Here is a 12176-nt window from a genome sequence, read left to right as displayed (position 1 = left end):
GTGCCGCACCCAGCTGGTTGATGTCCTCGTGAAAATAAAGGCTGACATCACCGCCGTCCAAGAAATGCGATGGACGGGACAAGGACAGAGACGATTAGGTCCTTGTGACTTTTACTACAGTGGCCATATAAAGGAGCGCAAGTTTGGTGTTGGATTCGTGGTGGGAGAGAAACTCCGTCGCCCAGTACTATCATTCACTCCGTAGAATGAACGTCTAGCCACAATCCTTATCAAAGCGAGGTTCTTCAACATATCGCTGATTTGCGCCCACGCCCCGACGGAAGAGAAGAACGATGTGACCAAAGATGCCTTTTATGAGTTGTTGGAGCGCACTTATGAGAGATGCCCCCGCCACGATGTAAAAATCGTGCTTGGCGACTTCAACGCCAGGGTGGGCAAAGAAGGTATCTTTGGCACTACGGTCGGTAAATTCAGCATCCACGACGAAACATCCCCAAATGGGTTGAGGCTGATCGACTTCGCCGGGGCCCGAGATATGGTTATCTGTAGTACTAGATTCCAGCATAAGAAGATACATCAAGCTACCTGGCTGTCTCCGGATCGAAAAACGACCAACCAGATCGATCATGTTGTGATAGACGGAAGACACGTCTCCAGTGTTTCAGATGTGCGTGCGCTCCGAGGTCCTAACATCGACTCGGACCACTATATTGTTGCAACCAAAATTCGCACCCGCCTCTATGCAGCAAAAAACGCACACCAACAAACAAATTGAAGTTTCGACGTCGAGAAGCTGCAATCACAACAGACAGCCGAACGATTTTCTACTCGGCTTGCACTCCTACTCTCTGAGAGCACTCGTCAACAACTCGGTATAAGGGAACTGTGGGACGGCATTTCAAACTCCTTACGTACAGCTGCAACCGAAACCATTGGTTTTCGGAAAGTGTAAAAGAACAGCTGGTACGACGAGGAGTGCCGTGTTGCAGCGGAGAGAAAACAGGCTGCCTACCTCGCAACGTTACGATCGACCACAACACGTGTGGGATGGGATAGATACCGAGAGTTGAAGAGGGAACCGAGACGCATTTGCAGACAGAAGAAGAAAGAGGCCGAAATGCGTGACTACAAACAGCTTGATAAGCTGGCCGACAGGGGTAATGCTCGAAAATTCTACGAAAAAATGCGGCGGCTTACAGAAGGTTTCAAGACCGGAGCATACTCCTGTAGAACCCCCCAAGGTGATCTAGCCACCGATGCCCAGAGCATACTTAGATTATGGAGGGAACACTTCTCCAGCCTGCTGAATGGCAGTGAACACATAACACCAGGAGAAGGCGAACCCGATTTCACAATCGATGACGATGGAGCAGACGTTCCATTACCCGGCCATGAAGAAGTTCGAATAGCAGTTGCCCGCCTGAAGAACAACAAAGCGGCAGGGGCCGACGGATTGCCGGCCGAGCTATTCAAACACGGCGGCGAAGAACTGATAAGGAGCATGCATCAGCTTCTTTGTAAAATATGGTCGGATGAAAGCATGCCAAACGATTGGAATTTAAGTGTGCTATGCCCAATCCATAAAAAAGGAGATCCCACAATCTGCGCCAACTACCGTGGGATTAGCCTCCTCAACGTCGCATATAAGGTTCTGTCGGGCGTATTGTGTGAAAGATTAAAGCCCACCGTCAACAAACTGATTGGACCTTATCTGTGTGGCTTTAGACCTGGTAAATCAACAACCGACCAAATATTCACCATGCGCCATATCTTGGAAAGGAGAATCGACACACACCACCTCTTCGTCGATTTCAAAGCTGCTTTCGACAGCACGAAAAGGAGCTGCCTTTATGCCGCGATGTCTGAATTTGGTATCCCCGCAAAGCTAATACGGCTGTGTAAACTGACGTTGAGCAGCACCAAAAGCTCCGTCAGGATCGGGAAGGACCTCTTCGAGCCGTTCGATACCAAACGAGGTTTCAGACAAGGCGACTCCCTATAGTGCGATTTCTTCAATTTGCTGCTGCAGAAAATTATTCGAGCTGCAGAACTTAATCAAGCAGAAACAATCTTTTATAAGAGTGTACAGCTTCTGGCGTATGCTGATGATATTGATGTCATCGGCCACAACACCCGCGCTGTTAGTTCTGCTTTCTCCAGACTGAACAAGGAAGCAACGCAAATGGGTCTGGCAGTGAACGAGGGCAAGACGAAATATCTCCTGTCATCAAACAAACAGTCGTCGCACTTGCGACATGGCTCTCACGTCACTGTTGACAGTCATAACTTTGAAGTTGTCGATAATTTCGTCTATTTAGGAACCAGTATTAACACCACCAACAATGTCAGCATGGAAATCCAACGCAGGATTACTCTTGCCAACAGGTGCTACTTCGGAATGAGTAGGCAATTGAAAATTAAAGTCCTCTCTCGACGAACAAAAGCCAAACTCTATAAGTCGCTCATAATTCCCGTCCTGCTATATGGTGCAGAGGCTTGGACGATGACAACAACCGATGAGTCGAAATGCGAGTTTTCGAAAGAAAAGTTCTGCGAAATATTTATGGTCCTTTGCGTGTTGGTCACGGCGAATATCGCATTCGATGGAACGATGAGCTGTACGAGATATACGACGACATTGACATAGTTCAGTGAATTAAAAGACAGCGGCTACGCTGGCTAGGTAATGTTGTCTGGATGGATGAAAACACTCCAGCTCTGAAAGTATTCGACGCAGTACCCGCCGGAGGAAGCAGAGGAAGAGGAAGACCTCCACTCCGTTGGAAGGACCAAGTGAAGAAGGACCTGGCTTCGCTTGGAATATCCAATTGGCGCGCTGTTGTTGACTCGGCTATAATCGCGTAAGCGGTGTCTACGCCAGTAAAGAAGAAAATGGTGTTGCAATAGTATGCTCAGTAGGCCGATTATGATGACCATGAGTTCAGCGAAGCGCGCGAAACACATTCTTTACAGAAGGTGAATTTTCGTAATAAAGTTGAAAGATTTGTAAACGGCAATAAAAATGCGAAAAACCCACGCAAAATTTAAAAATTGAAAAATTAAAAAGAGAGAGAGAGAAGAAAAACTTCTCGACTGATGACTTTTAAGTGCTAGTCCAAAATATATTAAAAACGTTAATAACATCGAGAGTTTAAAAAAATACTTCAAAATCAACTGTATTTGCTGGAGGAAAAGTAAAACCCCTAGCATCAGTAAAGCAGATAGAGACAAGGTCTACCAAAAATTAAGCCAAACACCTACTAGAGCTGTTGTCGGCAGCAACAGCAGCAGATATTTAAAATTATTTTAATTACACGTTTTTGTTATCCTTATTATTATAAATGCAGAATAGCCCGTCTATTAAATATAAAGGATTACTATATTACGACTATTGTAAGAGCGCTCATGTCCAAAAATAAACAAGGAAATTATTTAGATATATATGATATCAGTAATATATATGTAATATATGTAATATGTCCGGGCCTTACTAATAGATTCGGCCTTTTACAAATTAGAAAAAATAGTTTAAAACTTATGGAAAAACTTGTATTGCGCCACAAGTGCTATGTATTACGAAATTCAATATTAAAACATACAAGGTGTGTTCCAAAGTAAATAGGACTTTTTGAATCTAGCGCCCCCTGGTGGCGCCATCTATATGTCGACTGGTGCGTTAGAATCTGCTGTCTGGGTCGATTGTTCAGTGAGAATTTCGTGACATTTCGTTGATTGGAAGTGAAGTTATTGCATTTTAAGTGTCAATATGTTTGTGGTATCGGTACGAAAATGAACTTCGATCAAAGAGCCAACATTAAATTTTGTTTTAAAATTGGTAAAACTTTTACCGAAACGTTTCAATTGTTGAAACAAGTTTATGGCGATGATTGCCTATCCCGTATCAGAGTGCACGAGTGGTTTCAACGTTTTCAAAGTGGTCGTGTGGACATAAATTACGATCAACATCCATCCATGATCACCGGAAATTCCATCGAAACTGTGCGTAAATTCAACAAATATAAGCCGAAATCATCATCGAAATTCATGAAAATGGAATTGAATATCTCCAAAACATCGATTTATCTCATTTTGACCGAACATTTGAGCTTACGGAAAGTGTCTGCCACTCCACCTATTCACCTGATATGGCACCGTGCGACTTCTTCCTTTTCGGAAAAATGCATTTACCCATGAAAGGAAAGCGTTATGCAGACGTAGAGGCCATTCAAAAGACTTGCACCCGCATACTGGCGGCCATATTGGCCAACGAGCTAAAACACTTGTTCGACATGCGTTTGGACCGTGCAAAAGTGTATTGAAGCAGAAGGAGACTATTTTGAATAAAGTAAATTGATTTTGCCGAAAAAATCATTTGTTCCGTTTTTTTTTAAGTTCTGTTTACTTTGGAACGTACTTAGTAGTAACCGAAATAAGTTGTATCGGTTTTAATGCGACAAACTTAAAATGGGAGCCGAAAATGCTACGATTAGTTAAGAGCGAAATCATAAGCTCCAGCAACTTAATTCTGTTGGAATGGACAATTCTAAGTAAAAAGTGAAAGTTGTAACTAGTGTCGGAATTTGAAACTGAATTATTTTAATACATTATAATAACACTTCTTAAGTATATTATTTAAAAGGGAGATTTAAATAGTTTCTCCATATATTAATTAACCACTATATAGTAATTTTTTTCGTACTAACTGTTGGGTATTTAAATATATGTAGATGCCCTGAAATTATTATTTTGACCCCTCTGGCCATAATGGAAAATGTTATAAAAATGCTAAATTTGAAGCGCTCTCACACTGGAATAACACTGGACATCTCCTTATCCCTGCTGACCATTATCAAAAAACAAAACAACAATTAAGGATACTAAGAATTTTAAACCATTTAGAAATATGATTAGGGTGACAATTTTTGAAAAGCAAGAAAAACTTACAACATACTCGTATGCTTCTCTGAGCAATTATTTATTTTTTAAATAAAATATTTTAAAGGATTTGGTAAATGTCCATCCACAGTACTCATTTCAAACTCAAACTGAACATGTACTTGGATTTGTTTTTTTTTTTAATATCACTTTAATAAATTCAAATTTATTTGCATACGCCAGTCTTCTTCGTTTTCTTTTCATCTCATTCGAAGAAATATCGCAGCTGTTACTACTGCCAAATATTTTTCCAAAGTCTGTTTTTCTAAGATTTTTTTTCTACAATTCGTTCGTAGTTAATCCTGTAAAATATTGCAACCCTGTGCCATCTGTTACTTTACATAAAGACGTATTAGGTTTTAGAATTTCTACATAAATTACAAAGATTTGTTACAGTTTTTTGTTTCACTATTCACAATAGTCTTTCCCTATAAATTGATCGAATCAGCCGTCCACATGTCACTAGATTCTCCAATCGGTGCTCTCGTGCCCTTGTATATTTCGGTATAGGATTTTTACATTTTGTGTCATCGTGCAATCTTGCAAGAGCAAGAGAGTCCCCCTAATATCTTCCTATCGGTCTTCTCTTTCCTATCAAATGATCGATGGGGAATGGAGCTTGAGGAACAGATAGTTGATTTGACATTCTGAACGAAGCGCGCACTTGTTATAGCACCCCGGACCTTACCATCGCTAGTGGTGGACTGATAATGTTGTTAACCTGGCTCATCATGTCAACCCTCACATCAAAACATGTGCCGTAAATATCCCGACGGAGAAACCTCCCGACTTAATTTTTTTGGGCAACCGCATCTTTCTTAACTTTAATAAATAATTTACTAAGAACACCATTATCACGCTGCACTTTCCTTCTAACATAAACGTTGGCGAACGTCAAATCCGCAAGGTGATCGCAGCTAATACCGTTCGCTTTGGCGAAATAATCGTGGACCTCTGCCCAATTTCCCATATCCGGCAGTTGTTTTATCAAACAAGCGCGTCACCTTACGCCCCCGAATATGGGATCTCGTGAGAAAACATTTAGAATCAAGATTCTCAACCTGTCGCTGACCACTCCTCAAATACCTGATATGTGGAAAGTCCGAAGAAAAGTCCCACTACTGAAACCTCGTCAATCAGGAAGAGTCTTATCGTCCGATAGCTTTCCATTGCCAAGTACAGAAGACACTTGAGGGATTGCTATTCTCGACATTCAGTCACCACCTGAGTGTAGCAGACCATCAACATTACTTCTGTAAAGCACATTTACCGTCATAAATGCCCAGATAGTTCATGGCCTAAGCCACCCTGTGAGGGGACAATCCCCTCAACGTAAGACCAGTGAAAAGTCATCGACACTGTCAATCGAAATATCGACACTCCTTGCAGGGTTGAAGAGGATGACCATGAAATACCTAAGCGGTAGGCAATCATTCGTATTGCTTCAACTTCAAAACTCTAAATTAAGGAGATTTAAGATGGAGGTTCCGCAGAGTAGTTTGCTCTCCTTTTTGGGCATGCTTTCGTGCAACGAAATCCTACAAAGATGCTGATGCATGCTTGCATCAGTTCATAGCCGAAGTGTTTAAATAGCTCGACCGGCAATGAATCGACCTCCGCTGCTTTGTTGTTTTTCAGACAGGTAATTGCTATTCGAACTTCTTCATGGTCGAGCAATGAAACCTCTGCTCCATCGCCATCGATTGGGGAATCGACATCTGCTGGTGCTATGCTTTTCCTGCAGAAAAAGTGTTCCCTCCGTAATTTTAGTATGCTATGGGCATCGGTTACTAAACCTTCAAACTTTCTGTTAGTCGCCGCATTTTTTCGTAGAATTTTCGAATATTTCCCCTAGTTTGTCAAGTTCTTCATTCTCACGTACCACAGCCTCTTTCTTTTTATGTCTGCAAATGCGTTTCGCTTTCCTCTTCAACTCTTGGTATACATATACAGCGTGGGCCCGAATAACTGTCGCACTTTTTCGAAGAAACGTTATGTTCGCGTAAGTGTACAGAATTTTGTTACCGTTACATTTTTGTGTTCCTTATTATATTGTGAAATTAATTGAGTACTCTTTTGACCTGATCAGTAGTTCTTAAAATTTGCGAGTGATGGAAGCAAAAAGAGACTTAGTGCAAAAATTACATTTGCAAGGCACAACGACAGGCGAAATTGTTAAATTGCTGAAAGACATTGATGTAAACCGGAGATTTGTCCAACGCACTGTGGCTCGATTTAAGAGAACTGGAAGTGTTAAAATATCCAAAAAACCTGGACGAAAAAGAAGTATAAGAACACCTGAGCTGGTGAAGAATGTGCGTGAAAGGATAAGGCGAAATTGTGCTAGATCAGCTCGAAATCTAGCCAAAGAGCTGAATGTGAGCCGAAAAACCATCCGAAGTATTTTAAAAGAGGACTTGGGACATAAACCTTACAAAAGGAAGAGGATTCATGGCCTTACGGAGCGTCAAAAGAAAATGCGACGGGAAAGAAGTGGTTTATTGCTTCAGCGGCATGAAAGTTGCAATATCGTGTTCTCTGATGAAAAACTATTCATATTGCAAAAAAGTCACAATCCCCAGAATGATCGCGTGTATGCAACAAGTATGCAGGATATCCCAACAGATAAATTAGCCGTTCAGAGATATCAAACACAACGTCTGTCATGGTATGGGGGGCCATATCCAAAAAAGGCAAGCTCCCGCTCCTTTTTATTGAGAAAGGTGTCAAAATCAATGCACAATATTATTTGGATGAAGTGCTTGTCAATCATTTTTACCATCATGCATCTGAGCTCTTCGGCAACGAACCATATTGCTTCCAGCAAGACTCTGCTCCGGCTCATAAAGCAAGAATTGTTCAGCGCTGGTGCAAGGATAATTTGCCATGTTTTATTCCGATTGATGAATGGGCTCCATCTTTTCCGGATCTGAATCCATTGGATTTCAGTATATGGGGATACATGCTTGACAAATTAAAAAATTTGGAAAACATAAGATTGGATCAATTCAAGCGTCTTTTAATCAAAATTTGGGACGAAATTCCAGATGAAGTGGTGCATGCCGCCTGCAATAGTTTTCAGAAACGTTTGAAGCTGGTAAAAAAAATCAAAGGTGAACGATTTGAACTTAAGCAGTCCTAATGTAAGCCAACAGTCTTTATAATAAATAAAATTGTTTAATTGCTCAAAATATCAAAAAATAAACTTTTTCTACAAAAAATAAAGCGCGACAGTTATTTGGGCCCACCCTGTAAGTCATCCTGCACGTGTTGTGGTCGATCGTAACGTTGCGAGGTAAGCAGTCTATTTCCTCTCCGCGATGACACGGCACTCCTCGTCTACCAGCTGTTCTTTTGCATTTTCCGAAAACCAATGGTTTCGGTTACAGCTGTACGTAAAGAGCTTGAAATGGCGTCTCACAGATTCCTTATACCCAGTTGGTGACGAGTGCTCTCAGAAACATGGAGACGTGTATTCCGTCTATCACAACATGATCGATCTGGTTGGTGGCCTTTCGATCCGGAGACGGCCAGGTAGCTGGATGAATCTTCTTATGCTGGAATCTAGTACTACAGATAACCATATTTCGGGCCCCGGCGAAGTCGATCAGCCTCGACCCATTTGGAGATGTTTCCTCGTCGAGGCTCAATTTACCGACTGCTGCGCCATCTCCATCTTATTTCTCTTCCGTGGGGCGTGAGCGCAAATCAGCGATATGTTGAAGGACCTCGCTTTGATGCGGATTGTGGCTAGACGTTCATCCACCAGAGTGAATGACAGTACTCGGCGACGGAGTCTCCAACCCAGCGCACAACCCTATTGAAAAGATGTTTCGCCTTCTTTCAAACAGATGTTCTTAGGCTAGCCAGAGGATACTTGGTCAAATACCAGAAGTCGTGAGCTGCTTGAGCTATATGTAAAAGAATCGTTTCTGGCCACCCCCAAGAAAACGGCGATCAGAGAACTTTCTGCGCTTGCGTGAACTTCTATACATGACTACATCCTCCAAATTACCACGAGAATTTAGAGAGTTAGGTTAAAGAGACGGACTCGGATTGTTAAGCATTGTCATTATTGGTTTATTAATTTATATTTAAATGGTTTATTTTTAGTGAACCTAGCAAAAAATGGAATTACGAGCGTAAAAAGCCGCTTCTGATCACCCGACTGCATTAAGAGGGCGATTTTGCTGCCAAACGCACAAAAAGGTCAGTGCTGTAAGAAAGAATACAAAATAATGTTTAAGAAGTTTACGCTGAATTCCCATTCAAGCGTTATGATATAACCAAGAAATTCTGACTTTTATGGCAACATATAAATGAATTAAGAAGAGAAACAATATATCAGGGGATGCTACCACACACTGAGGATTTTACGAGGAAGTGGACGATGTTTATGGCATTTTCAGCGATGAAGTATGGTACCATTAAAAAAAGTCTACCTGGCTACTCTACTTGTTAAAAGAGTGAGTAATTGTGCGTGCTAAAAAAATTAAATAGTTTTGGTGGGAAAGGGCAGAAAATTAATAAAATATGCTCATCAGTCCGAAGAATCGAAAGCGCGGTATTCTGGTGTACTGGACGATTTAGTTAATGATTTTGCATTTTAACATTTATATGTGCAGTTTCAAAGTGTTTAATTTAGAGTTTTGTATAATTTAGCGAAAAATTCAATAATAAAGAAGTTTGTGGTTAGAATATGTAACCAATGCATATGTTAATTATATTTTAAGTTATATATGTATTGAATACACTTGTAACGAAGCTTTTTTGCTGCCCCTGCTTCTTACAAGTATAATTGCTGAGGTATACTCGCCGTGTCCGGGGTTCGTTACAATAAATTTGTAAGTATTGGGGTTCTTCTGCGAATCGTTCTTTATTTATTTCAACTTATATTAATACCTAATATAATATGTTAATTCAAGTCACAAAACGTCTCCTGCGTTGTACAGTCGTCGCCCGAGGACGGCGCTGTTAGGGTAACGGTTCTATGTGCTCCGTTAGGGCAATACCGTTTCCCCGCTCTGCTGCGCTCCTGGGTGCTAGATTTGCTGCTCCGTACCGCTTCAATCACGCGCTGCTGCTTCTGCCGACTTCCCTATCGCTGCCCTGCTATACGCGTTCACCCTCGCGTGCTACGCCGACTACGCTCGGCTACTTCTGCCGACGCTCGCGTAGGCTTCATTAACTAGACGACTTGCTGCTCCGTACCACCTCAATCACGCGCTGCTGCTTCTGCCGACTACGCTCGGCTACTTCTGCCGACACTCGCGTAGGCTTCACTAACTAGACGACTGTCACTTTTAAAGATCCCGGAAGACTGTCTTAGCGACCGCGATGTTAACGGTTGAGTCGGTCAGAGGATAAACTCACTACCGAGCTCACCCTTAACATACGGCGTTCACAAGTCAGGGTACCAAGACTAGCCAGAGGATAAACTCGCTGCGTAGTCTGATGCCTGCTGATCATCCGCCATCTAACTACCCACCAAGCCTGTGTTGCGTGCTAGCACATTCGCAACATGTTGCGTTGGGATGACGTGTGTTGCTGGGATGGCGTGTGTTGCTGGCGGTGGCGTGATTTTACCGCTGCGTATGCATGCTTGCTGTTGTTTCGTCTGCTTGTCTGGTTTGCGTGGCGTGGTTTTACCGCTGCGTATGCATTCTTGTTGTCCTTTTATCTGCATGTCTGGTTTCTCCATCTTCGTGGCGTGGTTTTACCGCTGCGTATATATGCTTGTGAACAATAGGGTGGGCCTTTGTGTGGACTAAATTCTATAAGATATTTAGTTCTCACACTCCCCCCCCACTTCGGAGGGTTTTGCATTCCATGCAAAATTCAATAAATTCTATTGTTAATTTACAATGGTTTCTTAAAAAAAAGTTTAAGAAAAAATAGTATTGCTAACTTACAATGATGACTTGATTTAGGAGAAAAAAAAAATCTAAGATTTACGCCTAAAAGTATATATACATATGTAGTTACAATCGTCATTTGGCTTCAAGAAAAACTCTAAGATTTACACCTAAAAGTATATGTATATTTTATATCTTATATCTTATTATATCTTATATATTTTTTCACTTTTTTTTTATATACACTTATGCAAGTTGTGTTTTTTTTTTCAATATTTTTTTTTCCCAAAAATTTGTTTCTCTTATTTTTTTCATATAAATTCATCATTCATTTTTTTTTTTTTGTTTTTATCTATACATATATACGTATACTTTAAAAATCATTAATATAACTTAAATTTATTTACAAAAGTTAGAAAAAAATTGTCTCCTTAGGGCAGTGTTGGTACACGTAGGGAAAATTCCCTACACGTAGGGATTTAAGTCGAAAAAAATGGACGTGGGGAAAAAAGGACAGATTTTTATATATAAGTAAAATGTAGGGATTTTTCGACAAAGCAAAATCGAAATTTCTATGTAATTTTTTTTCGGTCAAAATGCAAATAAGTCTATTTGGCAACTTTTTATCAAGAATATGTTCGAATGGCAGCATTAAATCGGTTTCAACTTCACGTTGTCAAAGGCAGCACTCTGAAAAAGTATTTGTATGGCAGCATGCTGGCGTCGCATATAATTCGTTTGCCGCTTTTAATTTGATTGCTGACTTTTTGTGAGGTAAGTCTGAAGTAAATTTAAAAGCTTTTGATTTTATTGACAAAAACCATTTTTACAGAAATGAGTTCTTTAACAGAATCGGACGAGAGTATTGGAAAGAGCCGCAAATATCGCAAACAAAAGTTTACAAATAAGTGGCTAGGAGACGAAAAATTCAAGGGTTGGTTACAAGCTTTGGCCGGTGAGTCGTTTAAATGCAAATGCGCTGCCTGCAACAAAATTTTAAATTGCGGCAAGTCTGATTTATTGAAACACGCAGAAACAAAAGCACACCAGAAAAATGTGAAAGCCATAAGCTTTTTTTAAGAGAAACTTAAATGCAGAAGAGGATGTAGATAAAAAAAAATCGCATCTAAAAAAAATGACAGCGTCTGAACTCTACGACCATCATTAATATTTTTTTTTGCACTGTGGTTACATCATGCTTAAAGTATATGTTTACGTGTTTTTTGTTTGTTTAGTTTTTTTAAACCAAATAAATTAATGTCGCCTTAGTTAACCATCCATTTGATTGGATCATTCTTGTTGTACCTATGCTAGTCTAATTTAAAACATGAAATGTATTTAAATTAAATGAATTTTTTTCTTTATTTATTTGTATGTATATATATATATGTATATAAATTTATGTGTACACATACAAGGCAATGG

General features: G+C 40.5%; 1 protein-coding gene across 1 annotated transcript in view; it reads right to left on the bottom strand.

Moving 5' to 3' along the window:
- The window catches only part of LOC125775367 (uncharacterized), a 915975-nt gene that overhangs the window by 860787 nt on the left and 43012 nt on the right, over window positions 1-12176 (bottom strand). The window lies entirely within an intron of this gene.

Source organism: Bactrocera dorsalis, chromosome 1, assembly GCF_023373825.1.
Source record: "Bactrocera dorsalis isolate Fly_Bdor chromosome 1, ASM2337382v1, whole genome shotgun sequence".
Lineage (NCBI taxonomy): Eukaryota > Metazoa > Arthropoda > Insecta > Diptera > Tephritidae > Bactrocera > Bactrocera dorsalis.
This window is presented reverse-complemented; position numbering and strand designations above follow the sequence as displayed.